Raw genomic sequence first — 25,606 nt, 5'->3', positions numbered from 1 at the left:
CAGTTAGCTGACCTGGCACACCTAAAACACGAGATGCACGAGAGAGTGGGCCCCACAAGTGGGCTGAAGGCTGCAATATTACTCTATAACATGTGTTTTGTTAGGTTCTGCTTGCATTAAATTTGTTTTTTTTAGGTATTAAGTTCATAAAAAAATTAATTTTCTGCTTATTGTCACTTCATTTTTTTCATTACCCCAGTGATCTCTGTCCAGTAATTCACAGGTGCCCACTGTTCAGTAGTTAACATTACTGCGGTGTCCACTCTTGAAGCAAACATAATTCATTAGTTAAAATACTGTCAATTTTTCACAGGGGTCACACTGCCATTGCGTTGACTCCACTCTTTGTTTAGTTTTCTGCAAAGCTACCGTGGTGTTTACATTGAACGACCACACTCGCCATGACGGGGAGTCAATGTGACAACCCAAGAAACAGCCTTGTAACGAACGAGTCTCGCTTTAGGTGTCAGCTCCCGCTGGTCTGTCATTTCAAGGTGCTGCCCTGCTTGCCTCCTAACACATTATGGATGAAAACCTTATGGAGATGTGATCTTGGCACCTGTAGATTCAAGTGCTAAGGAGTCATTGATTGATGTAATGTTTTCCATAACATTTTTGTTTTATGGAGTCTGGTCATTATATGTCGGATGAAATGTTCCAGTGGAACGGGCTGTCGAAATACTTTTTTCCTTTTGATAACGCCGTGTGAATCCATTCTCAGGCTGTCGTTCCCCAGAAAAAAGCTTAGCACTGCAAGATGATAGCAATGGATTCATTGGTGGGAACATTGTTGTCAAGGTGGTACAGTTAGGTCTATAAATATTTGGACAGAGACAACTTTTTTCTAATTTTGGTTCTGTACATTACCACAATGAATTTTAAATGAAACAACTCAGATGCAGTTGAAGTGCAAACTTTCAGTTTTAATTCAGTGGGGTGAACAAAACGATTGCATAAAAATGGGAGGCAACTAAAGCATTTTGAACACAATCCCTTCATTTCAGGGGCTCAAAAGTAATTGGACAATTGACTCAAAGGCTATTTCATGGGCAGGTGTGGGCAAGTTCGTCGTTATGTCCTTATCAATTAAGCAGATAAAAGGCCTGGAGTTGATTTGAAGTGTGGTGCTTGCATGTGGAAGATTTTGCTGTGAACAGACAACATGCGGTCAAAAGAGCTCTCCATGCAGGTGAAAGAAGCCATCCTTAAGCTGTGAAAAAAACCCATCTGAGAAATTGCTACAATATTATGAGTGGCAAAATGTACAGTTTGGTCCATCCTGAGAAAGAAAGCAAGCACTGGTGAACTCAGCAACGCAAAAAGACCTGGACGTCCACGGAAGACAACAGTGGTAGATGATCACAGAATCATTTCCATGGTGAAGAGAAACCACTTCACAACAGCCAACCAAGTGAACAACACTCTCCAGAGGGTAGGCGTATCGATATCCAAGTCTACCATAAAGAGAAGACTGCATGAAAGTAAATACAGAGGGTGCACTGCAAGGTGCAAACCCCTCATAAGCCTCAAGAATAGAAAGGCTAGATTGGACTTTGCTAAAGAACATCTAAAAAAGCCAGCACAGTTCTGGAAAAACATTCTTTGGACAGATGAAACCAAGATCAACCTCTACCAGAATGATGGCAAGAAAAAAGTATGGAGAAGGCGTGGAACAGCTCATTATCCAAAGCATACCACATCATCTATAAAACACGGTGGAGGCAGTGTGATGGCTTGGGCGTGCATGGCTGCCAGTGGCACTGGGACACTAGTGTTTATTGATGATGTGACACAGGACAGAAGCAGCCGAATGAATTCTGAGGTGTTTAGAGACATAATGTCTGCTCAAATCCAGCTTAATGCAGTCAAATTGATTGGGCGGCGTTTCATGATACAGATGGACAATGACCCAAAACATACAGCCAAAGCAACCCAGGAGTTTATTAAAGCAAAGAAGTGAAAAATTCTTGAATGGCCAAGTCAGTCACCTGATCTTAACCCAATTGAGCATGCATTTCACTTGTTGAAGACTAAACTTCAGACAGAAAGGCCCACAAACAAACAGCAACTTAAAGCCGCTGCAGTAAAGGCCTGGCAGAGCATTAAAAAGGAGGAAACCCAGCATTTGGTGATGTCCATGAGTTCAAGACTTCAGGCTGTCATTGCCAGCAAAGGGTTTTCAACCAAGTATTAGAAATTTTATTTCCAGTTATTTAAATTGTCCAATTACTTTTGAGCCCCTGAAATGAGGGGATTGTGTTCAAAAAATGCTTTAGTTGCCTCACATTTTTATACAATCGTTTTGTTCACCCCACTGAATTAAAGCTGAAAGTCTGCACTTCAACTGCATCTGAGTTGTTTCGTTTAAAATTCATTGTGGTAATGTACAGAACCAAAATTAGAAAAAAGTTGTCTGTGTCCAAATATTTATTGATCTAACTGTAAGTTGTGGCAATGCGAACAGCAGTCTGTCTGTTTCGATCACGTTGGGCCTTTGAGAACCTGTGCTCACCGATACGCTAGTCCTTATGCCCCTCTTTCTTTCTGCATCTTGGTGCTTTTGCTCCTCAGACATTCCAGCCTACACATTGTGATGGATGGCTGGGGATCGTGCACCCGGACGTGCTGCCTGAAGAGGAGCTGGATTCATGAGCAGCTTCCACCACACTTGTAAGTGCTGCTGGAGGTTAATCGGGAAGCACCTGGAGCACTTCCGAATGCACTATAAAAGGGGCCGCCTTACTCCATTCAAGGAGTCGGGTGGCAGAGGACAGAGCTTACGAGAGAGGAGTGGAGGCTGCAGTGAAGTAAAAGAGAAGAGGAGAAGGACTGCTGAGCCTTGTGAGTGTATTGTGGCTGTGTTGTGTAGAAAAGTAGGAGCAGAACATAATAAATGTGTGTGTTGTGGACATTCTTGAGTCTGTCTGTCTGTGTTTCGGGTGTCTTTCCACAACATTCATCTTTCTCTGTGCTTCCTGTTCATCATTGTAGCCCTCCTCTTTCTTTGGGCTTCTTTTTGTTTCTGCTCATCTGATATTCTGGTGCATCTTTCTTTATTCCATTTCACCCTTCATTTTAGGTTTTATTAATTCCAGAGGAGATTAACTCAAAGTGACTACTTTTTAAAAGACGCCGGACGACATGAGTGACATTAACACATGTAAACACTGCTGTGTTGCACCAGGACACGGACAGATGGCAGACAGTTTACTGCATTAAGTCTGGCCACGGCCGGATGCTAGACATTTTGTCATTTTATATATAGATATAGATGACATGATATTTGTACATCATTTTGTTTTTTTATTTAATGCCACTCTTATTATTTAAACACTGCCACATCAACCAAATGAAAATATCTTGTTACTGTAAAGCCAAACCCAGTCTTCAATTACTGGTAAAGACAGGGTTTTTCCATTGAGCTCTCTCCAAAATATCTGGCTATGTTTAGTTTTATTTTTGTTTCTACTCTGACATATATATACAGTCATATGAAAAAGTTTGGGAACCCCTCTCAGCCTGCATAATAATTGACTCTACTTTCAACAAAAAAGATAACAGTGGTATGTCTTTAATTTCCTAGGAACATTTGAGTACTGGGGTGTTTTCCGAACAAATATTTTTAGTGAAGCAGTATTTAGTTGTATGAAATTCAATCAAATGTGAAAAACTGGCTGTGCAAAAATGTGGGTCCCCTTGTCATTTTGCTGATTTGAATGCCTGTCACTGCTCAATGCTGATTACTTGTAACACCAAATTGGTTGGATTAGATCATTAAGCCTTGAACTTCATAGACAGGTGTGTCCTATCATGAGATATAAAGGTATTTAAGGTGGTCAATTGCAAGTTGTGCTTCCCTTTGACTCTCCTCTGAAGAGTGACAGCATGGGATCCTCAAAGCAACTCTCAAAAGATCTGAAAACAAAGATTGTTGAGTCTCCTGGTTTAGGGGAAGGCTACAAAAAGCTATCTCAGAGGTTTAAACTGTCGGTTTCAACTGTAAGGAATGGAATTAGGAAATGGAAGGCCACAGGCACAGTTGCTGTTAAACCCAGCAGGTCTGGCAGGCCAAGACAAATACAGGAGTGGCATATGCGCAGGATTGTGAGAATGGTTACAGACAACCCACAGATCACCTCCAAAGACCTGCAACAACATCTTGCTGCAGATGGTGTATCTGTACATCGTTCTACAATTCAACGCAATTTGCACAAAGAACATCTGTATGGCAGGGTGATGAGAAAGAAGCCCTTTCTGCACTCACGCCACAAACAGAGTCGCTTGTTGTATGCAAATGCTCATTTAGACAAGCCAGATTCATTTTGGAACAAAGTGCTTTGGACTGATGAGACACAAATTGAGTTATTTGATCATAACAAAAAGCACTTAGCATGGCGGAAGAAGAACACCGCTTTCCAAGAAAAACACCTGCTACCTACTGTCAAATTTGGTGGAGGTTCCATCGTGCTGTGGGGCTGTGTGGCTAGTTCAGGGACTGGGGCCCTTGTTAAAGTCGAGGGTCGGATTAATTCAACCCAGTATCAACAAATTCTTCAGGATAATGTTCAAGCATCAGTCACAAAGTTGAAGTTACGCAGGGGTTGGATATTCCAACAAGACAATGACCCAAAACACAGTTTGAAATTTACAAAGGCATTCATGGAGAGGGAAAAGTACAATGTTCTGGAATGGTTGCCACAGTACCCTGACTTGAATATCATTGACAATCTTTGGGATGATTTGAAGCAGGCTGTCCATGCCATCAAATTTAACTGAACTGGAGAGATTTTGTATGGTAGAATGGTCAGAAATACCTCCATCCAGAATCCAGACACTCATCAAAGGCTATAGGAGGCATCTAGAGGCTGTTAGATTTGAAAAGTAGGCTCAACTAAGTATTGATGTCATATCTCTGTTGGGGTGCCCAAATTTATGCACCCGTCTAATTTTTTTATGATGCATATTGCATATTTTCTGTTAATCCAATAAACTTAATGTCACTGCTGAAATACTACTGTTTCCATAAGGCATGTCATATATTAAAAGGAAGTTGTTACTTCGAAAGCTCAGCCAATGATTTAAAAAAATCCAAGGAATTAAGAGGGGTTCCTAAACTTTTTCATATGACTGTATATCTATATATATATATATATATATATATATATATATATATATATATATATATATATATATATATATATATATATATATATATATATACAGTATATATCTATATATATGTACAGTATATATCTATATATACAGAGTGACCATCGGGTTCTTGGTCACCTCCCTGACACAGGCCCTTCTCTTCCGATCGCTCAGTTTAGATGGCCGGCCAGCTCTAGGAAGAGTCCTGGTGATTTTGAACTTCTTCCACTTACGGATGATGGAGGCCACTGTGCTCATTGGGACCTTCAAAGCAGCAGAAATTTTTCTGTAACCTTCCCCAGATTTGTGCCTCGAGACAATCCTGTCTTGGAGGTCTACAGACAATTCCTTTGACTTCATGCTTGGTTTGTGCTCTGACATGAACAGTCAACTGTGGGACCTTCTATAGACAGGTGTGTGCCTTTCCAAATCCTGTCCAATCAACTGAATTTACCACAGGTGGACTCCAATGAAGCTGCAGAAACATCTCAAGGATGATCAGGGGAAACAGGATGCACCTGAGCTCAATTTCGAGCTTCATGGCAAAGGCTGTGAATACTTATGTACATGTACTTTCTCAGTTTTTTTATTTTTAATAAATTTGCAAAAATCTCAAGTAAACTTTTTTCACGTTGTCATTATGGGGTGTTGTGTGTAGAATTCTGAGGAAAAAAATGAATTTAATCCATTTTGGAATAAGGCTGTAACATAACAAAATGTGGAAAAAGTGATGCGCTGTGAATACTTTCTGGTATATATATAACAAATAAGTTAAATAATAAATTTTCAATTCCAGATATTGTGTTGTAACTCTGGAAGTAGCATTACAAATGCAAGATATCTTAAGACTGCAGTGATTTATTGATTTCGAACCTTTTTAAAATGAAAGGCAGCCACGGTCTTTACCCCTGTATCTGCTATTCTCGGTACTGTAGGGGGCACTGTTTGTGCCTCCCACTCCTCAGTGTTTCACAGAACACCATGCCATGAAGCCATGAAGCCCAGGGGTCCAGGCTGGGATGCTTTAAGTCCAGAATCCAGCTGGCTGCCCACAGCTCCTCCTTCCCAGCTCAGTATCTTTTAGGCTTGCGTTTCCGCAGTCTTCGCCCTGCAGCTTGGCACATGTCCATGTAATCACAGTGGCTTCAGAATGCCCACAAACAGGCACTTGGCCAGTATTTGATGGATGTGACGAGCATAATGCTTGGGCGTTTTTTTCTACAGAGGTTTGTCTTGGCAGCCTGATGTTGTTATTAAGTTGATAAAAGTTGTTCTGTTTTAAATAGGAACCCACGTTATATGAAATGCTACCATGAGGAGTGCCACAGTGACTTTTTTTTGTTTGGCTGGGCTGATTTCAGTCACGTGTAAATGTTTTTTTGGACACTGCCTTTCTTTGAATACATCTCTCCTGCCTGTTGATAGAAAGATGAGAGCAGGACAATTTGCTTTCTGTCTTTCCTCTCCTTTCCCCCTGAATCCCCTGAACTGCCCCCCACTCTGGAGCGAAAGGTGAGCCTCAGTGTTTCTATAAGTAGGCGGGAGCAATGGTAAAATCTGCTAAGGACACACGGTCCTCTGTTCATGGGGCACGCGGGATGCATTTCGAGCTGCGGCCAGCTCACTACAAGAATGCTTTGTGTTCAAAAGGTCAGGGGTGACTGACACTTCTCAGAAGCCTTCAAGTGCACACCGTTGCTTCTCGGCTCAGTGTGCCTTTCATTTTCATCTCAACTGAAGGGCCTAATGACTCAGGTGGAATTTGTAAAAAGAGCGTTTTTGAGGATGTAGTTAAAAGAAGCTGTCATTAGGTGTCACGTTGGAGCGTGCTTTGTGCTGCAGCCGCACACCTCTCAGAATCTGCTTGTTCCTCCCATGCTCACGTGGACTAGTTCTCAGATTCTGTTTGTTGCTTTCTGCAATGGACAGATACATGGATGTTTAGTTTTGTACCAGAAAGACTATCTGTAGAGTGATGTTAACAACTGAAGTCATGATATGGCTTCTGTGGCCTGTGTTAAGTGAGGAAGGGGTTCAGTATTGTTGGAGCAATGGGGTACAAGACAGGAAGGATAGCTCCAAATGATCTGATGCTGTCTTGCTCTGCTAATCACACTAGTGTTGCTGGTGGGATAGTTTGTATGGGACTGAAACCCTATCTGAAATGCTAGCTATCAAACAAACAAACACATGTTTGCTAACCTCAAAGTAAATCCTACTTCCCCTGAGTGGAAAATCACAAGGAAAGTGGACAATAATGTCACAGTAAAGGTAGAAAAGATAATTGAAAAATTATATGGCACTCTCTTACTTTTGCTAATCACAATGGCGTAGTCGGTAGGATAGTTTTACAGGATTGTAATCCTATCTGAAGTGTTAGCATTCAGACGAACAAGTAAATGGTTGTTAACTCCACAGTAAATCCCACCTGCGAAATGATGCCAGCTGTATTGTATGATGTTGCAGTAATGGGGGGCGGGGGGGGGGGGTGAGGCAGAAAAGACAATTGGGGGAGGAGGAGAATGTCACGGTGCCCTGTTGTCAAATTTTTATCAGAAAAATACACAATGAAATACAAATATCTAATGGAGCACAAAATAAAAACCTTAAAAGATCCAAACCCCTATGTGACACCAACACTCTCAAACCATGCAGCCTTGTGAATAAACCGCACTGGTTCTTGGAGACATCAGGTCCCCTACCATTGGTGCGTTCATCGTTAGTGACACTGGATGACCGTTATCACTGTTTTTATTGTTTCCTTCATTTTTGTTGTGCATAACTTGCAGTGTATTTGTGTATTCTGTGACGTGATTTCACAGGAACGCATTAGTCGCGTTATAGGACAACATACTGTATTTAAAGACCATCCCCAGTCTTTATTTTATATAGCAACATTTGTTGAATATGTTCACCCTCACCAGAGCTTTCAGATACATGAAAGGCAGTGACGTGCTGTGTTTATGGATGCAATGAGAAGTGAAGCATACTGACACCTTTTATTGGATCACCTTTTTTTGGGTACACCTTAATAATAATAATAATAATAATAGGTTACATTTATTGAGTGCCTTTCACAAACCCAAGGTTGCTTTACATACAGAGTAAAAATAAAAAAATAAATTACACTGATAACAAAAGTTTGTAGAAGAGGAAAGTTTTCAGTTGCAATTTAAAAGTGCAGAAACAGGATCAATCTTGGAGAGACTGAGGAAGAGGGTTCCAGAGTTGAGGTGCTAGAGCACTGAAGGACCTTCCTCACAAGGTGGAGAGTCTGGTGCGTGGGACAGTAAGGAGATTACTGCTCGAGGACCTGAGAGAGTGACAAGGAGTGTAAGGAGCCAGTAGCTGATTAAGGTAGAGGGGGGCAAGGAGAAGCAGAATCTTGAATTTAATCCTTGATGGAACCGGTAACCAGTGAAGCTCGGAGAGAACAGGGGAGATGTGAGCAAAACGCTTTGTGTGGGTGAGGACTCTGGCTATGGAGTTCTGAATGTACTGTAGCTTCTGTATAGATTTTGCAGGGAGGCCAATGAAGAGGGAATTACAGTAATGAATACGAGACATTATGAAACAATGAACCAGAGTTTGAGCATCAGACAAGGACAGAAATGGACAGAGGCAGGCAATGTTACGGAGATGATAGAATGAAAATTGTGTAACTCAAAGTTAAGTGATGAATCAAACGAAACACCAAGATTTCTGACAACAGGAGCAGGTTTGACAAGTGTACCATCAATAGAAATAGAGAAACTGAATGCCTTAGAAAGTTGGGATTTTGGACCTACCAGTAACACTTCAGTTTTATTGGCATTAAGTTTGAGAAAGTTATTTTCCATCCATAGCTTAAGATCAGTGATGCATTACACACTCTGGGAGGTGAATCTGTAGGGAAGTCTGTACTAAGATATAACTGTACAAGGGGGCTCCGCCCCCTGCTCGCTTCGCTCACCTACTCCCAGCGTTGGGTATCCTGAAATACATTAGTCGAGCTCGTTCGTTTTGGAGCCGTGCCCGCTTTGCCCGCAGCATTTCAGACGCGCGTTGTAGGCGCCTGCGTTCATTGATTTTATCCAGGCGGGCTCGTGTTTGTATATCTGTCAGTCGAGCTCGTTCGTTTTGAACCCGTGCCTGCTTTGCTTCCGCAGTTTCAGACGCGTGTTGTAGGCGCCTGCGTTCATTGATCTTATCCAGGTGGGCTCGTGTTTGTATTGTTGAGCTGTATTGTGTTTGAATTTGGTGTAAAGCGTTCAGCGGTTTGTACAATCCCAAGCAGCACATTATTCCTAACTTCACTCCGCAGTAGTGCCACGCACAATATGGCGGTGACGCCTGCGCCTTCACTCCGCAATAGTGCCACTCACAATATGGCGGTGACGCCTGCGCCTTCCGTACTATGTTGGGTTTCACTATGCTGTGTAGGCGCCTTTGCCTTTCGTACTTTCCCGTGCCTTCCGTTCTATCTTTGTGGACCTGTGGGGCCTCCGTAGCCTCTTCCGTTTGAATCTGGGCTGCAGCGCAGATTCCTCTTTTTTGTGTGGCTGTGTCATTAGTCGTTAGCTATGGGCGCATTGTTGCTTCATTTCTCATTCACGTCAGTTGAGCTCTTTCGTTTTTGGGCCGTGACTCCTTCGTGCGCGGTTGATACGACTTCGCTTGCGGTTTATGAGACGTGCGCTGTATGCGCCTGCGCAGTACGTCTCATGGTCCCATCGCCGTGTACCTGCGTCCTTGCCATCCGGTTTACCATTCTCGGTTAGTAATATGGATATCGTCTGCATAACAGTGGAAGTTAAGGCCATGTCTGCGAATAATCTGACAATGAAGGATATAAAGTAGAAAAAGTCATGGCCCAAGGACTGAACCCTAAGGGGACACCATGCGACACAGGTGAGGTGGAGGATTTATATCCGCCAAGTGTGACAAACTATTGCCTATTAGAAAGATAAGATGTGAGCCATTGAAGGGCTAAGCCAGAGATGCCTACAGCAGAAATTCGTGACAGGAGGATTTTATGGTTAACAGCGTCAAATGCTGCACTTAAGTCAGAAGGAGGAGAATATTAAGGGAACCGCAATCTGCAGACCGGAGAAGATCATTGACTACACGGAGAAGAGCTGTCTCAGTGCTGTGCTGTGTATGAAAGCCAGACTGAAAAGGCTCATAGAGTGTATTATCTAGAAGAAAAGCATGGAGTTGTGTAGCAACCACGCGTTCCATCACCTTAGCCAAAAAAGGGAGATTAGAGATAAGCCTGTAACTGGAGAGAGAAGAAGGTTTTTCAAGGAATGGGGTAACTGCAGCAGTTTTGAGGGCAGTAGGGACAGAACCTGAACTGAAACATGCACTTACCAATGAGGCAATAGGAATACTGATTATGGATGAGCATGTCTTAAGCAGAGAAGTGGGGGCAGGATCAAGCAGACAGGGGGAGGCATTAGACTTATTAAGAAGTTCAGAGATGGCGAGAGAGTCAACAGGCGAGAAACAAGCGAGTCTTGATGATGGAGATGGCAGATCAGAATGAGTGAGTGACTGTGGTGTGGAGAGGAAACTGTGATAGATTTGATCAATTTTGGGATTAAAGAAATGGAAGAAAGCCTGACACTGTTCAGCTGTATTGGGACATGCTAGAGGAAGGTGTTGGTGGAGTTTATTAACAGTCCTAAAAAGAGTTCTAGGCCTAGACTTAGCACCATTTATGACAGAGGAATAATAGTTGGAGCGAGCACTGTTAAGGGCGACCCTATATTTAAGTATGTGCTCAGTGTAAAGCTGTGAATGAACTATAAGGCCCATTTTCTTATAAAGCTGTTCAAAATGCAGGCTAGTGGCTTTCATAGCTCTGAGCTCACTGGTGTACCAGGGACAAGAGCGGGAGGCTGAAACATGCCTAGTCCTGAAGGGAGACAAGTTATCTAACAGTCGGGAAACACAGCTGTTATAAAGGGAAACCATGTTTTCAGGAGAGGGAAGACTATGCAATTCAGAAAGAGACGAAGACAGAAGGGAAGCAGCAAACAAATCAGAATTAACAGACCTAATGTTACGATAGGAGACAGACTTTTTCTTGACAGATGTAGTGGTAATAATGCTAAAGTTACATTCAATAATCTTATGATCAGAAATACCAGAGAGTGAACCTGAGACAGAGACATTATTCAAGCCATTTGAACAAAGCAAAACAAGAATGTGACCCCGAGTATGAGTGGGGAAACCCACATGCTGTGTCAAGTCACATCAATCCAAAGTTGAGATAAATTCAGCTGTAAGAGAGCAGTTGATATCAACATGAATATTAAAATCATCAAGTAAAATTACAGCAGGGCAAAGAGATGAGATTACAGTGAGAAGTTAATTCAATTCAGGCAGAAAGTTCACCACAAATTTGGGAGGGCGATAAACTAACAACAGCAGTACAGGAGGGGAGGAAACCATTTTAACAACAATATATTCAAAAGATGTGACTTCAAAAAGGGAGAGTTCCTTCATTGTCTTGCCTGATGAAGGGGCCTGAAATGCCTCGAAAGCCTGTCTATTGTAATCTTCTCAGGTAGCCAATAAAAGAAGTCATTTAACTTCACTTCTCATTACTCATATGTTAAAAGAGAGGACCGACGAGAGGACGTTTGCCTCCGTGAAGCCTGTCAGATGTTACCCTTATAATAAGGCTGAGTCTCTAAGACTTTAAGGTTTGGAGTGCAGAGGTCTCGGGTACATCTAGATGGTGTTGTAGCTTGCTGGAACCCAAACCCAGAAGTAATATTATTATTGAGCAAAAGTGATGCCAGGGAGGGGGTTAATAAACTGTCACAGTGTTCAAGATAGTGATACATCACTACTGAAGCCCCAAAATTATGGGAGCCTTGCCAAAATGGTGTTAGGCTACTATTGAAGCCCCTTCAATAGTATCCCTCATTCAAGCCTTTGTAGTTACTGATGACCTTCTCAGGGTGGCTTTAATCGACTGTTCATACTTTAACAACATGGTGCTCAGCTGATCTTCACACCCCTGTAGTCTCTGGTAAGCCTAGGAAGGTGGTCTAACTCCTGTGCTCCAACCTCTGTGTTGACCTTACCAAGTGAAGCCTCCTCAGTTACTGGTGACCTTACTTAGGTACTGTAGATGTAATCCACTATTACGGTGGACTGTAGACGTCGCCAAGATGACCTTATGCCTCTGTCCAAGTCATGTGTGCATTTTGGTGTCAGATGGGAAATACAAGTGACCCGCTGACAAAATTCACCTGAATGATGTGGGAGCTCCTGGTGGGACAATTTGGAGAAAACTGCTACCTGAATTAACCGGATTGTGATGTAACCAGTTACTAACGTAAAATATAAAACATGGTCAGACGTAAAGGGTGTTTTTCTGGGTAAATCAGAGTGACGTGACACAATTTTTAATACGTTAGGTTTACTCAATAAACTTTCGTAGCAACTTTTTTTTATGTAATTTGGGGTCCTGGTGTTTCATTAGTTTTATAAAATTATAGAAAGTGAAAGGTCAGCATTCATTTAAAGTTGGAAGAATTCAGGTAGCTTTGTTCTCTCTGAATTTTTCGCTCTCGGAAATTCATATTTACTATCTCTGTGACAGCCTGTGGATGCAGCATACTGGTGTCCTTACTAAGATGGTGAATGACAACTTCTGAAGCCTGTACAGCTCGTAACAACCTTACCAAGATGGTATCAGTCTGCTGTTGTAGGCCATACAGTAAGATGCTCTGAGCCTCAAAGCACCTGCGTTAGTCTGCGGATTTATCGCTGTTTCTCTTATGGCAAGGAAATTGGCTATTAAGTACCAGACCAGTGCTAACAGACAGCATACAAAAAACAAAGAAATATTCTTTTTTGTTTATTTATTAGCCTGATACTTTCAGAAAGCTCAGTCTGGTCTTTTCACGCTTCCATATCGCTTAACTAAACAAGTGTGGAACCTCATTACGGATGAGGCGCAGCATATGAGCACAGAGCTGAAGGCCGCAAAGTGTGTCTGATGTTTTTATTGTGCGTGAAAGCTGATTTGCTATGAACGGCACGCTGCTTTTGATTTGCGCTGCCTCTGTCAGCGAGCGGCGGTCGGCTCTGAAAGGCCAATGAGGCAATTTAGAAAGCCTCACCACGCATTAAGGGAGGTCTCATCAGCCGATGTAGAAACTCTGATGCCGAGTAATTGAAGACGCTCTCTGCCCATCTTATTAACCCCTTTCTGAACCACGGAGAGCAGTGGGGCTCAAATGCGATTTCTTTAGAATGATTAATGGCTGTTTATGGGGATGTGGAGTCTTTTATTAAGGATGCTGCAAGCATTTTGCAATTAAATATGTGCTCTATGAAAATTGTATTATTATTTAATAAAATTAAAAAAAAAAGTCTAAAAGTGCAGCCAGACGAGACCGTGGTGGCTCTGTGACCTCAGGTGGGTAGTCAGGAGAAATAAATCAACTGGCCGCTTTGGGCTGCCTTCCCTTCCTGCATGTGCAGCTTTATTCAAGCCACCAGGGTGGGCAACTTGTGGGAAAAAAGGGATTTTTGTGAGCCGATGCCCAAAATCCACTTTAGTGTTAGCACTATGAACTGAAACAGAGCATCTCCCTTTCACTTTAGTCACCACGTCCCCCATGTTGCAAGGCAGTGTACGGAAGAGGACTGGCAGACCCAGTGCCCTGTGCGTTACTTGTTGATACCCTCTGCGCACCCTACACTCGCTGGGCAAATTCTTAGGACCACTCCAGGAATGCTGGGTAGTGCTTCTTTTTGCTCTCAAAACAAACCTGGGTCTTCATGGTGTGGATTCCACAAGATGTTGGAAACATTCCTTTGAGATTCTGGTCTGTGTTGATGAAAATGCACCATATAATGTCAGCCGGACGTTCCTGCTGTGAATCTCTCATTCTACCACATCCCAAAGGTACTGTAGTGGACTTGGATCCGGAGACTGGGAAGGCTACTGAAGAACACAGAAGTCATTGTCCTCTTCATGAAACCAGTATGGTTAGAAAATATGGCCATGAAGGGAATCACATGGTCAGCAACAAAACTCAAATATGCTGTGGCCTTCAAGCGATGATTTGTTGGTACTAGCAGGCCCAAAACGTGCCAAGAAAACATTCTTCCCACCATTCCTCCACCACCAGCCAGTTCTGTTGAGGTCTGAGTGCATGGATTCATGCTGTTGGCCCCAAATTCTGACCCTACCATCTGTGTGCCTCAGCAGAAATTAGGGATGTTAAAAATCAAGAAATTTGGTAAACGTTTTATATGAAGAATCAAAAGTGTGTAAACGCTGAACAAATTAGTATCAAATTACAGCAACTCAAAAGAGGCAGCTTTACTGTTCATCTCATTCTCCGTGAATTCTAACGTTTTGGAAGGTCACTTGAACTGCACTGTGCCTCTGGAATGTCTGCTAGTGTGACGCACAGTCTCTCGCAATTCATTCCATGCTTTCTGCCACTGTCTTTGGTTGGTGTTTAAGCATTGGGAGATGGGGTTTAAGACGTGCAGCACGCGTTCTCCTGTTTGGTATGACGGTCTTTTTTCTGGTTTTGCCTATGAGTGGTGTGTCTGTGTGCACCCGGCTAACAGAGTAGTCTGATTCTGACTACTTCTGTTTGCTCACCTTATAAAAAAGGAATTTGAATGGTGGATGAAGTAAACCTAATTCAGCTAGATATGACCCATTTACACAATGCAGAATAATGCGGTGCTTACCTCCCATACAACAAATGGCAAGAAATGACTATCTTAAAAATATGGATCAGTCCATTACTGAGGGGCTCTGCAAACTCTGAAATGGAGGCAACTAAAAAGCCATGTTGCCACTCCAGTAGGGACTAAGAGAAGAGAAAGTGTTAGAGTACATTTAACACCTTGGGTTTAAAACATAACTCGTATCATTTTCTTTTATGAAAACTAAAGCGTTACATAATATATCCACCGACATGCCAGTAAGCTGGTGGCGCAGTGGGTAGCGCTGCTGCCTCACAGTTGGGAGACCTGGGGACCTGGGTTCGCTTCCTGGGTCCTCCCTGTGTGGAGTTTGCATGTTCTCCCCGTGTCTGTGTGGGTTTCCTCCGGGCGCTCCGGTTTCCTCCCACAGTCCAAAGACATGCAGGTTAGGTCGATTGGCGATTCTAAATTGGCCCTAGTGTGTGCTTGGTTTGTGGGTGTGTTTGTGTGTGTCCTGCGGTGGGTTGGCACCCTGCCCGGGATTGGTTCCTGCCTTGTGCCCTGTGTTGGCTGGGATTGGCTCCAGCAGACCCCCGTGACCCTGTGTTCGGATTCAGCAGGTTGGAAAATGGATGGATGGATGCCAGTAAGCAGAATAGACAGCCCAGCTGCAAGTAACACCATTCATTCTTAAAATGGTTAAGCAGTCAGTGCTCCCTGACATCGATGACTGACTGTTATAAATGATGATAAACATCACTCATTTTACTCACCATATTGTGTCCTGAGTCTGAACAACCATACTATACAAGTCAGTATCTCCGTCTCACTAAGATACGCTTTCTGTCTAATGCGAAGGAAGAACAAGAAATGGCCTCAAAACTGATGTTGCCAGGGTCTGTAAGAGGCATGGGCATCATAGTCGGGGGAAAAAGGGTAATGATTACCCAGGGCCCACTGGGTGGGGAGACCCTTCAAAGCCTGGAATGAAAAGGACGTGTGACAAACATGGATTGAGAAGAAGGAGCCCACAGAGAAAGAGAGTCCTGTGCTGCACCCCTGTCAGAGGTCCCTTTGTTGTTACCCTTGATTTGATGTTGTAAGAAAAGGCGCTATATTGCGCCCAACCCAACACAGATTGACACGGGAGGCACCGCTAAAATAAATAAACTGCTTTTATTTTTCTTCAGCTGGAGGGCATGTCTTCCCCATAATCCCTCCAGCCACAACACAGTCCCAAACAGTAGCACCTCTCTCTCTTCCACCACCACTCCTCCTCAACAAGCTTTGTCCACCTCCACCCGACTCTGGCCGCTGAGTGGTGGTCGCTGGCTCCCTGTTATCAGGCACCCGGAAGTGCTCCAGGTGGTTGATTGCCAACATCCGGCTGCACTTCCGGGTAAGGCGAGACCAGTGCCCAAAAGGGGCCAGCCACTCCTGCTGCAGCACCCCCTGGTGGCACCTGCGGAACCCCACAGAGCTGCACAGAACTCCAACCCCCATGAAGCCCTGGGGGAGATCCGAGGAACCGCTGCAACCCAGGGAGGCTGCCATCTAGCGTCCAGGGGGAGATACTGGCCTTCCCACCCTTGTCCCCCTGGAAGATGTGGTGAAGGGGCGCCCCGGCCATCTGTCACAATGTATAAAATCGACCTGCAGTTCCACAAGGAGGCCATGTTGAAACTTTGTTTTCTTTGTAACGTGCGCTGTGATTTGTGGTTAATGGTAGGAGTAGGTGTAAGCTCTAGAGATGTTGGGCATGAAAATTCCAGAAATTGTCATAATCACACCATGGTTGATACCACTGAGATCACAATTTTTCCCATTCTGGTGTTTCACATGAGCACAAACTGGAGCTCCTGACTTGTATCTGCAGGATTTGATGCATTACGCTGCTGCCACATGATTAGTTGATTTCCTGGTGTTCGGGTATACCTCCTAATTTGCTCCGTGAGTGTATTTCAGGCAGAATGAAGGCACCTTCTGTTTTGGGTTTGCCCATCCTCCCTCCTGTCTGTATAGATTTTCCTCTGGGTATTTTTATTATCTCCTCACATCCTTAAGATTTGCAGTTTAGATTACAAGTGGCTTTGCCATGTGATCATCCAGTAAACTGTCTTTAAGTTTCCTTCCTGTAACCATAATGAAATTGGCCTAATTTGGTTCACTGAATGCCTGGATGGACATCTGAGCTTTTTCTGCTTTTACAGATTTAACAGAGGCTGTGCCAGAGGTGTCTGGAATTGAAAGGAATCCTTGGGAAGCACGGCAGCCAGCATGCTGGTGGTGCAAACCTAATCCTGCCTGGCGTCAGGTGCGGGCAGATGAGTGCCTCTGAGCAGACATTTTGTGCTCTTCTCTTCTCTTCTCTTCTCTTCTCTTCTCTTCTCTTCTCTTCTCTTCTCTTCTCAAATCGCTCTGAATCGTCTAATCAATCTTTATCTTAGATAATTCCTTTGACTTAGAGTGTTGTCACAAGCCTTTGACAAACATAATATAAAACAATAAAACCAGCAATAATGATAACATGGCTATGATGCACATTCAAGTTACGAATGCGGAAGCTTTAGGAAGCCTATGCACCTTGACCACCAGATTCTTCTTGCCACCTTTTCTGACCTTGGCATCTCTGGGACTGCCCCCAGGTGGTGTGTCCTGGTGTGAAGAGATGGCACAAGTGCACTAGCTAAGCAGAGGTGCCTTGAGGATTGCTGCTCACTGGAACCTGTCATCCTGTCTCATGATTCCTCGTGTCAGTGCTATGCTGAGGAAACCTGTCATGGCCTCCAGAGGACCACAAACAACACAGTGTCTATCTCAACCTAGCAAAGATGGACCTTCTTGCCATCCCAGCTTGTTTATCTATTCAGCACCCCCTACCAAGTCAGTGCACAACCATGGGCTTCAACTATCCTGCTTTCTTTGTTAATCATCAACTTAAGGCTTTAACTTACTGCCTTCTATTCTGACTTTTACTTTTTGACATTTAGAATTTGATGATTTTGGTTCTGATAATTTAACAGGCTTCTGAGCCTGTGTGTTCACCTCCGGATTTGACTTTTCAGGCTTCGTGGACCACCATATCATTTCCACCCTTCAGCAGAGCATTATCAGCATCATTAGCTCACAACGTTCTTACATGGCTTTGCAGGGACTGCTTTATCCAGTTCTGATGTCAAAGGGGATTCAAACCCATCCTGACAACAGCAGAAACAAAGCTTTGGATGGGGTAGCCATCTACTGAAGAGCAGACACCCACTCACACACTCCCTGTGAGGAGGCCATTCACCAAATGAACTCCCTTCTCCTTTCACCTCATTTTCCATCTTTGCTTGCTCTAAGAGCACCAAGAGGAAGGATTATGCCTTCATCACCGTGTGCGATTCCAGCACTTCTTGTGCTTGACAATGCGGTCTTGACAGAAGTACACCCACCCCAACTCCATTCATCTGACTTCAAGTCCTGGGAGATGGGGGTCTTGTCAGCTGTGTTTGTTTTCACGGCTCAGCGCAGGAACTATTGATTTGTTGGCTCAGCATTCATCTGTCTCTGAGGGAGCAACTCATGACATGCTGACAGCACACTTTCATGTTACCGTTTGATCTTTATGTCCAAATGTGATGTGGTCTTGCCTTGACTGCTGACAAGCAGTAATGATAGTTGTGGCCTGTGCCCCGTCCATTTTTGGTTTGTTTTCCCTGAAGGTTTGGCCACTTTTACTGATTCTAATCCTTGTTATTCTTCCCAATAAGTTGGATGTAGAGAAAAGCCAAGCAAAATGACACCTTTTATTGGCTAACTAAAGAAGGGGCCTGAGTTGCCTCGAAAGCTTGCATATTGTAATCTTTTTAGTTAGCCAATAAAAGGTGTCATTTTGCTTGGCTTTTCTCTACATTCATAATGGCTAACATGGTACAACACCCTAGGACTATAATGGCTAACATGGTACAGCACCCTAGTACTACAATAAGTTGGATGAAATCCATCTGAAGAAGTAACTTACAACTTCTCAGCTAGGGAGATTCCTTACATATGGCTTATAGCAAGAAATTTCTAAAAGACTCGGACTTCTTCACCTGCATGAGCTCATCTGGTGTTTGTTCCTTCCATTTTTTCGTCTCCTCCATCTTTAATTGTTTTTCATCCCTTTGGCTCCGCCGCGCTGGGTCTACCTTTAACATATTTTGTGTGTCGCCTTCTGCATCTCCTCCTCTTGGGTCAGGTGCTTACTGTTTACTGTCACTGTCACTGTTTTTTGACGTTTTGATCTTGATGGCACTGTCTGTAGCTTGATCCCAGCCTAGGGCATCAGAAGCACATAAAACATTACACAAAAACGAAGTGAGCATTCAGGGCATCAAACTCATTGTGGCAAATCCTGCTGGTAGCTGAGGGCGTTATGTCTGGCTAGGCTAGGATTACCTGAGCATTTTCCAAAAATATCTGGAGGCTGTTGTTGTTGGGGTACAATGGATTGCTCTTTCAACCTGGCATCTTGCCACCATAAATCTCCCCAGGATGCAATATTCTATATTGGAAATACGTCATCACAGGCCTAATGGAAGTAGCATAGCTGTCGCTGTTTGTGTTGGCTGCTCCCCATGATCCTTCTCTGAGAGGGCAGAGAGTCTTCAGAGTGAACGGCTCTTTTGATTAGAACTACAGTTAGGTCCATAAACATTTGGACAGAGACAACTTTTTTCTAATTTTGGTTCTGTACATTACCACAATGAATTTTAAATGAAACAACTCAGATGCAGTTGAAGTGCAGACTTTCAGCTTTAATTCAGTGGGGTCAACAATACGATCGCATAAAAATGTGAGGCAACTAAAGCCTTTTTTTAACACAATCCCTTCATTTCAGGGGCTCAAAAGTAATTGGACAGTTGACTCAAAGGCTATTTCATGGGCAGGTGTAGACAAGTCCGTCGTTATGTCATTATCAATTAAACAGATAAAAGGCCTGGAGTTATTTTGAGGTGTGGTGCTTGCATGTGGAAGATTTTGCTGTGAACAGACAACATGCGGTCAAAGGAGCTCTCCATGCAGGTGAAAGAAGCCATCCTTTAGCTGCGAAAACAGAAAAAAACCATCTGAGAAATTGCTACAATATTACGAGTGGCAAAATCTACAGTTTGGTACATCCTGAGAGAGAAAGCAAGCACTGGTGAACTCAGCAACGCAAAAAGACCTGGACGTCCACGGAAGACAACAGTGGTGGATGATCGCAGAATCATTTCCATGGTGAAGAGAGACCCCTTCACAACAGCCAACCAAGTGAACAACACTCTCCAGGGGGTAGGCGTATCGATATCCAAGTCTACCATAAAGAGAAGACTGCATGAAAGTAAATACAGAGGGTGCACTTCAAGGTGTGAGCCACTCATAAGCCTCAAGAATAGAAAGGCTAGATTGGACTTTGCTAAAGAACATCTAAAAAAGCCAGCGCAGTTCTGGAAAAACATTCTTTGGACAGATGAAACCAAGATCAACCTCTACCAGAATGATGGCAAGAAAAAAGTATGGAGAAGGCGTGGAACAGCTCATTATCCAAAGCATACCACATCATCTGTAAAACACGGTGGAGGCAGTGTGATGGCTTGGGTGTGCATGGCTGCCAGTGGCACTGGGACACTAGTGTTTATTGATGATGTGACACAGGACAGAAGCAGAAGAATGAATTCTGAGGTGTTCAGAGACATACTGTCTGCTCAAATCCAGCTAAATGCAGTCAAATTGATTGGGTGGCGTTTCATGATACAGATGGACAATGACCCAAAACATACAGCCAAAGCAACCCAGGAGTTTATTAAAGCAAAGAAGTGGAAAATTCTTGAATGGCCAAGTCAGTCACCTGATCTTAACCCAATTGAGCAGGCATTTCACTTGTTGAAGACTAAACTTCAGACAGAAAGGCCCACAAACAAACAGCAACTGAAAGCCGCTGCAGTAAAGGCCTGGCAGAGCATTAAAAAGGAGGAAACCCAGCATCTGGTGATGTCCATGAGTTCAAGACTTCAGGCTGTCATTGTCAGCAAAGGGTTTTCAACCAAGTATTAGAAATGAACATTTTATTTCCAGTTCTTTAATTTGTCCAATTACTTTTGAGCCCCTGAAATGAAGGGATTGTGTTAAAAAAATGCTTTAGTTGCCTCACATTTTTATGTGATCGTATTGTTGACCCCACTGAATTAAAGCTGAAAGTCTGCACTTCAACTGCATCGGAGTTGTTTCATTTAAAATTCATTGTGGTAATGTACAGAACCAAAATTAGAAAAAAGTTGTCTCTGTCCAAATATTTATGGACCTAACTGTATGTGGCATACCAGTACTGAAATACAGTAAATACTGAAAAAGCCCATTCTTAAAATGTTGTGGCACCAGAATTTTGTTAATTTTAGTGCCAGAAGTAAATGGTAGCTTTCAAGCACCTCACGTGCAGTCATTAATTAACATAATCGGACTCCAAGGGGGATACCCTCTACGGTTTTTTGATTTACATACCCCTCACTTCTCATAAGGCATAGCAGAGAGGCGTGAGTGTTGGAGGGCTGGGAGAGCGGAGCAGCCCTTAGAGGTGGGTTCATTATCCGTTATTTGCTTCTGCGGTTTGAAGGCTGCTATCAATACTGAAGTAGCAGTCCAGCACTCCCGACTCTGACAGCCTGCATGAAGTGAATCTCTCAAACTTCCAGCAGAGATGGCTATTTGGGGATTGGATTGTAGTTTCTAGAATTCCCAAAGGCATTGTGTGGGTTTATCCAGCCACCTAGTGGAGACGTAAGAGAAGTGCACTCAAGGCGGAAACCTGGGAGTACTTCTGGGGTGATTTGTAATATTCTTTAATTTTTTTCAGGCTTTTTTGCTTATATATAAAAATTTAAACTATTTTATTAGGGGGGTTTCTCTGCAGCAGATCTGAGTACAGGAGGGCAGCACAGAGTTTCAGAGTCCGGACTGCCAAAGGGTATAAGCTGTTGCAGAACCAGTTTGGATGTTATAGTACCTTCTACCAGATGGAAATGTGACAAAAAGACTGTGGGATTTGGTGGGAGTGGACCTTTGCGGATGCAACTCTCTGTAGAGATGTTGTAGGACCTTGTGGGTGAAGACACTGCAGTTCCCTTGCAGTTGGTCAGAATGCTCTCGATGGTGCCCCTGTACACTGTGGTGGAGTGGGGGGTGAACAGCATGGGCCTTCCTGATGTCACCTCTTTCATGTTGGTAACGATTCTGAGGTCCAAATGCTGGTATTCTTAAAGGCAATGTTTGTGATGCACCATCTGTTGGAATGACAAGTGCAATGCATTTTATTACTTCAGATGGAGGTGCGCCAAATTTTGGAGTGACAGACACTTGGCAAGTGGACAGACACACAGACAGATGCATAGACACTTGTCCTTTTTTAAGTTGGATATTCTGAGTTGAACACATCTAGTCACAGCAGCAGTGGTGTGGCCTCCCATTTTGCATGCAGCCGATCTTGAGCCCGATGTGAACCAATCAAGACAGAGCATATTGCCCAAACACAGTTGTCAGGCTCCTCCTACCAAATGCTCTGTGACTTCAGACTCTCATAAAAAGTACTGCTTGTTCTCAGACAGAGAAAGTAAGGAGAGGATAGTCTGGAATTTTCTTCTAGTTTGAGAATACATTGTGGTCATACAAGATATAGCAACCAATCCCAAGAAACGTTGGGGCGCCAGCTAGGTCACCCATTTCAATTGATAATGTAATTTTTAGAAAAGAAGTGTTGCAGGGTGTAGAATATAAAAATCAGGTCTTGTTGAGAGCTCTGTCTCTCTTGAGTGTTGCACCATAATGAGACTCCACCTCAGTGAGCGCCCCCAATCAGAAGGAGTGCAGTCAGTTGCCCTCACTGAGCATCTTCTCCTGGCTGTGGGATTAGAAACAGACGATGCCATTAGAGACAGCGCCCCGTCTTGTCCCAGGATGGGATTGCTTACCCAAGATGGTGAGCCATAGATATCAGATAACAAAAACAACAAAGATACTCGTATGTGATGGAAACAAAGTATTTATAAGGATGGGGTACGTCCAGGGGTGTTTTGTACATCTGGCTCATCACTCGTGCACACTGCTCTGGTTTTACTCGTAAGTTGCTGTTTCTGCCCAGTTGGATTTGTGAGTCCATTCTGTGGGTTGCTAGTTTCGCAGACATTTCCAAGGTGGTTTGGGTATGGCCTTTAAGGTCTAATTAGTTTGACAAAATGTTCAGATTTAAAGAAAATGTAAGATAATGTCACTTCCCATGCACCTGTAACTCCTGCTTTGGGGAGTTTTTACAATCCTTTGGAAGCTTTATTAATTTTTGTTTTTTAACTCTGACAACCTTTCAAGGCATCTACTGGATGTTGGTAATTTAGAAATTTTAAAAATTTCAATGCCTAAAATTATTTTTTTCAGAGTATTTGTTGGGTTGCGTTAGGGATTTTGAATATCAGGGATCATTTATGGATGGGTGTTTCACACATTTTTCTGAACAAAAGTCTATTTCTGAATTCTTACATCTTTCCTTCACCACAATGCCATCTTGTGTTGGTTATGACCATTTTCAGAGTCCCATTCTCCAGGCTGTGTTCCTGAAAGTCATGTTTTGTGGAATCACTGATGTAACTCTTGATGTAACAGCGCAATGGAGCCATTTTCATCCAAGATTGACATTAATACTTTGCTGCATGTCTTTTTCAATATTCTGCTTTTAAAATTCCAGCTGTCCTTCTTGTCCCCAGTTTCTGTTTAGGCTTTTTTTCAGTTGCAACTCTTTTCTCACTTCAATTTGAGTTTCATCTGCCGGGTTGTTTTAAAATTCTCGCTGTTCAGTTCTCTGGTTGGACCCTGAACACAGCTGAGGTCTATGTGGGGTCAGCTTGTCCTCCTTGTCTCAGGCTTTCTCACAGATTCCTGGAACAAGTTAGAAGAATTGACCTTGGGAGCCGTGAGGGTTCCTCCCTGAATGTGTCATGTGGGACTCGCACCCCATCACATTTGGTTCGTGGCACTGGCAGGACAGGCGTTACACTTAATCCAAGTCACACTAGACAAATTTAGAGCCATCTGGTGACTTTAGACCATGTCTCAGTAGCATTAGGAGACATCAAACTCCTCACTGTGAAATCGAAAGAAACGCAAGAAGAACATGCAAATCACAAACATGGCACTCAAATCGAGGGACCAAAAGTGCTATGAAGGTAGTATGACCCTTCCGCTCTTTCCCAGAATACCTCAATTCTAGGTCAACGCTGGTTTAGCTTACTGCTACCCCAATCTCTCCTTTTAATTTGGTTCTCCCGTCCAAAGGTTCAGCTTGCAATTGAAAGCCCATATTTTGCACGCTGCATTTTAAAACTGCTATTTTACTTCATGCTGCAGGGCGATGCTCTATTTTGACATTTGCTTTCTTTATTTTTCAGGTCTGCTCCTATACCTGCATGGCTACTCTGAATACTGTACAGTAGGTGCAATGCAGTTTGGTGGCCTCATCTCTGTATGACACGGGCTGCTCAGAACACAAGGTAAGGAAACCTTTATTTATTTATTGTTATGTTCTTTGAGGAGCCAAATGAGAGAAAAGTGAAAGTCACTGAAGATTGAAGTGATGATTACATGGCAAAAGTTGTGGAAAGGCAAACTTTGAAGTTGAAACAGAGCATCCTCTAAGTGTTGCTGAATGATTTCTGACATTTTACTACAAGCTATGTGTCACCATCATGTGGATGTGGCTACGTTATTAGGTTGTATATAAAACACTTAAAAGATGAACAAGAAATGGAAAATCCCAAATAGCAGGCACAATAGAGTTATCAGAGAAGTTGGGTGAAAAGAACCAAAAGTGCAAACCAAAAGCCAAAACCAAAATACAGAACCAGAAGACACAGTCAACATAATTCAGCACAGAGGGTAACTATTGATGCTTTTCCTAGCTAAAGCTCATTCAATGCACAGATAAACCACCATCTCTTATGAGCAGAGTATGATGACACACACTGTTACGTAGCCAGAGTGGGACATAACACTAAAGAACATGGCTACAGCAATCAGAGAACTTCACAAAATGATGGCGAGCAAACTTCTAAAATGGCACTCTCAATAAATTACGTCAACAAATGTTCAAAAATTAAATGAACTGTTCATAGAAGTGCATAAATGAGGTGTGGACGATTGGAGCATCACTCGAACTGTCAAGGAAGTGCATCTGGTGCCAGCTGGGTCACCTTTTTTAATCCAAGCGTAAATAATTTCAAACAAAAAGAACGTTCAATTGTGTATAGAGATAAAGTAAGCAAAATAAGGAGGAGTCTTCTTGACTCTTTTAACGAGAATCAGTTTGAACTCGCGGTTTGGGTCCAATAAGAGATGCCATTCTCTGGGGCGTCCGCTCTTTTATACTCCTCCAGCCATTAGGGGCGCAGTCAGTTGCCCTCAGTGGATGTCTTCTCACTGCTGGGGGTGACAAAAGAGAGAACAGTGTTAGCGACTGTGTCAGAGTGGTATCGCTTACCTCCGATAAACCTAAAAGGTGATCTTCTGACGTGTGTGACACAGGATTCATCACTGTATGGTTGGAGCATTTAATTATCCTGAAAAATGACAGGTACAGTATCTGATGAACCCACGATGCACCAGTGTTGGTAGACATCTAGTGAGCCTGTACTGGTCCTGGTGCAATAGGTGTCTGTTGTAATCAATATACAATAAATAGCAAAGGATATCTATGAAAACTGGGATGTAGCCATAATGGACTGCCAATACTGATGCT

The 25,606-nt window shown here is 43.2% G+C and overlaps 1 protein-coding gene across 1 annotated transcript in view; it reads left to right on the top strand.

The window, feature by feature from the left end:
* LOC114666349 (alpha-(1,6)-fucosyltransferase-like) overlaps positions 1–25,606 on the top strand; it is a 362,150-nt gene that overhangs the window by 65,092 nt on the left and 271,452 nt on the right. Inside the window, 1 exon segment of the mRNA XM_028821169.2 lies at positions 24,261–24,362. The gene's annotated coding sequence lies outside the window, so the exon portion shown is untranslated.

This window comes from Erpetoichthys calabaricus, chromosome 16 (genome assembly GCF_900747795.2).
Source record: "Erpetoichthys calabaricus chromosome 16, fErpCal1.3, whole genome shotgun sequence".
Lineage (NCBI taxonomy): Eukaryota > Metazoa > Chordata > Cladistia > Polypteriformes > Polypteridae > Erpetoichthys > Erpetoichthys calabaricus.
Note: the sequence above shows the minus strand (reverse complement) of the source record. Positions and strands in the feature narration are given on the sequence as shown.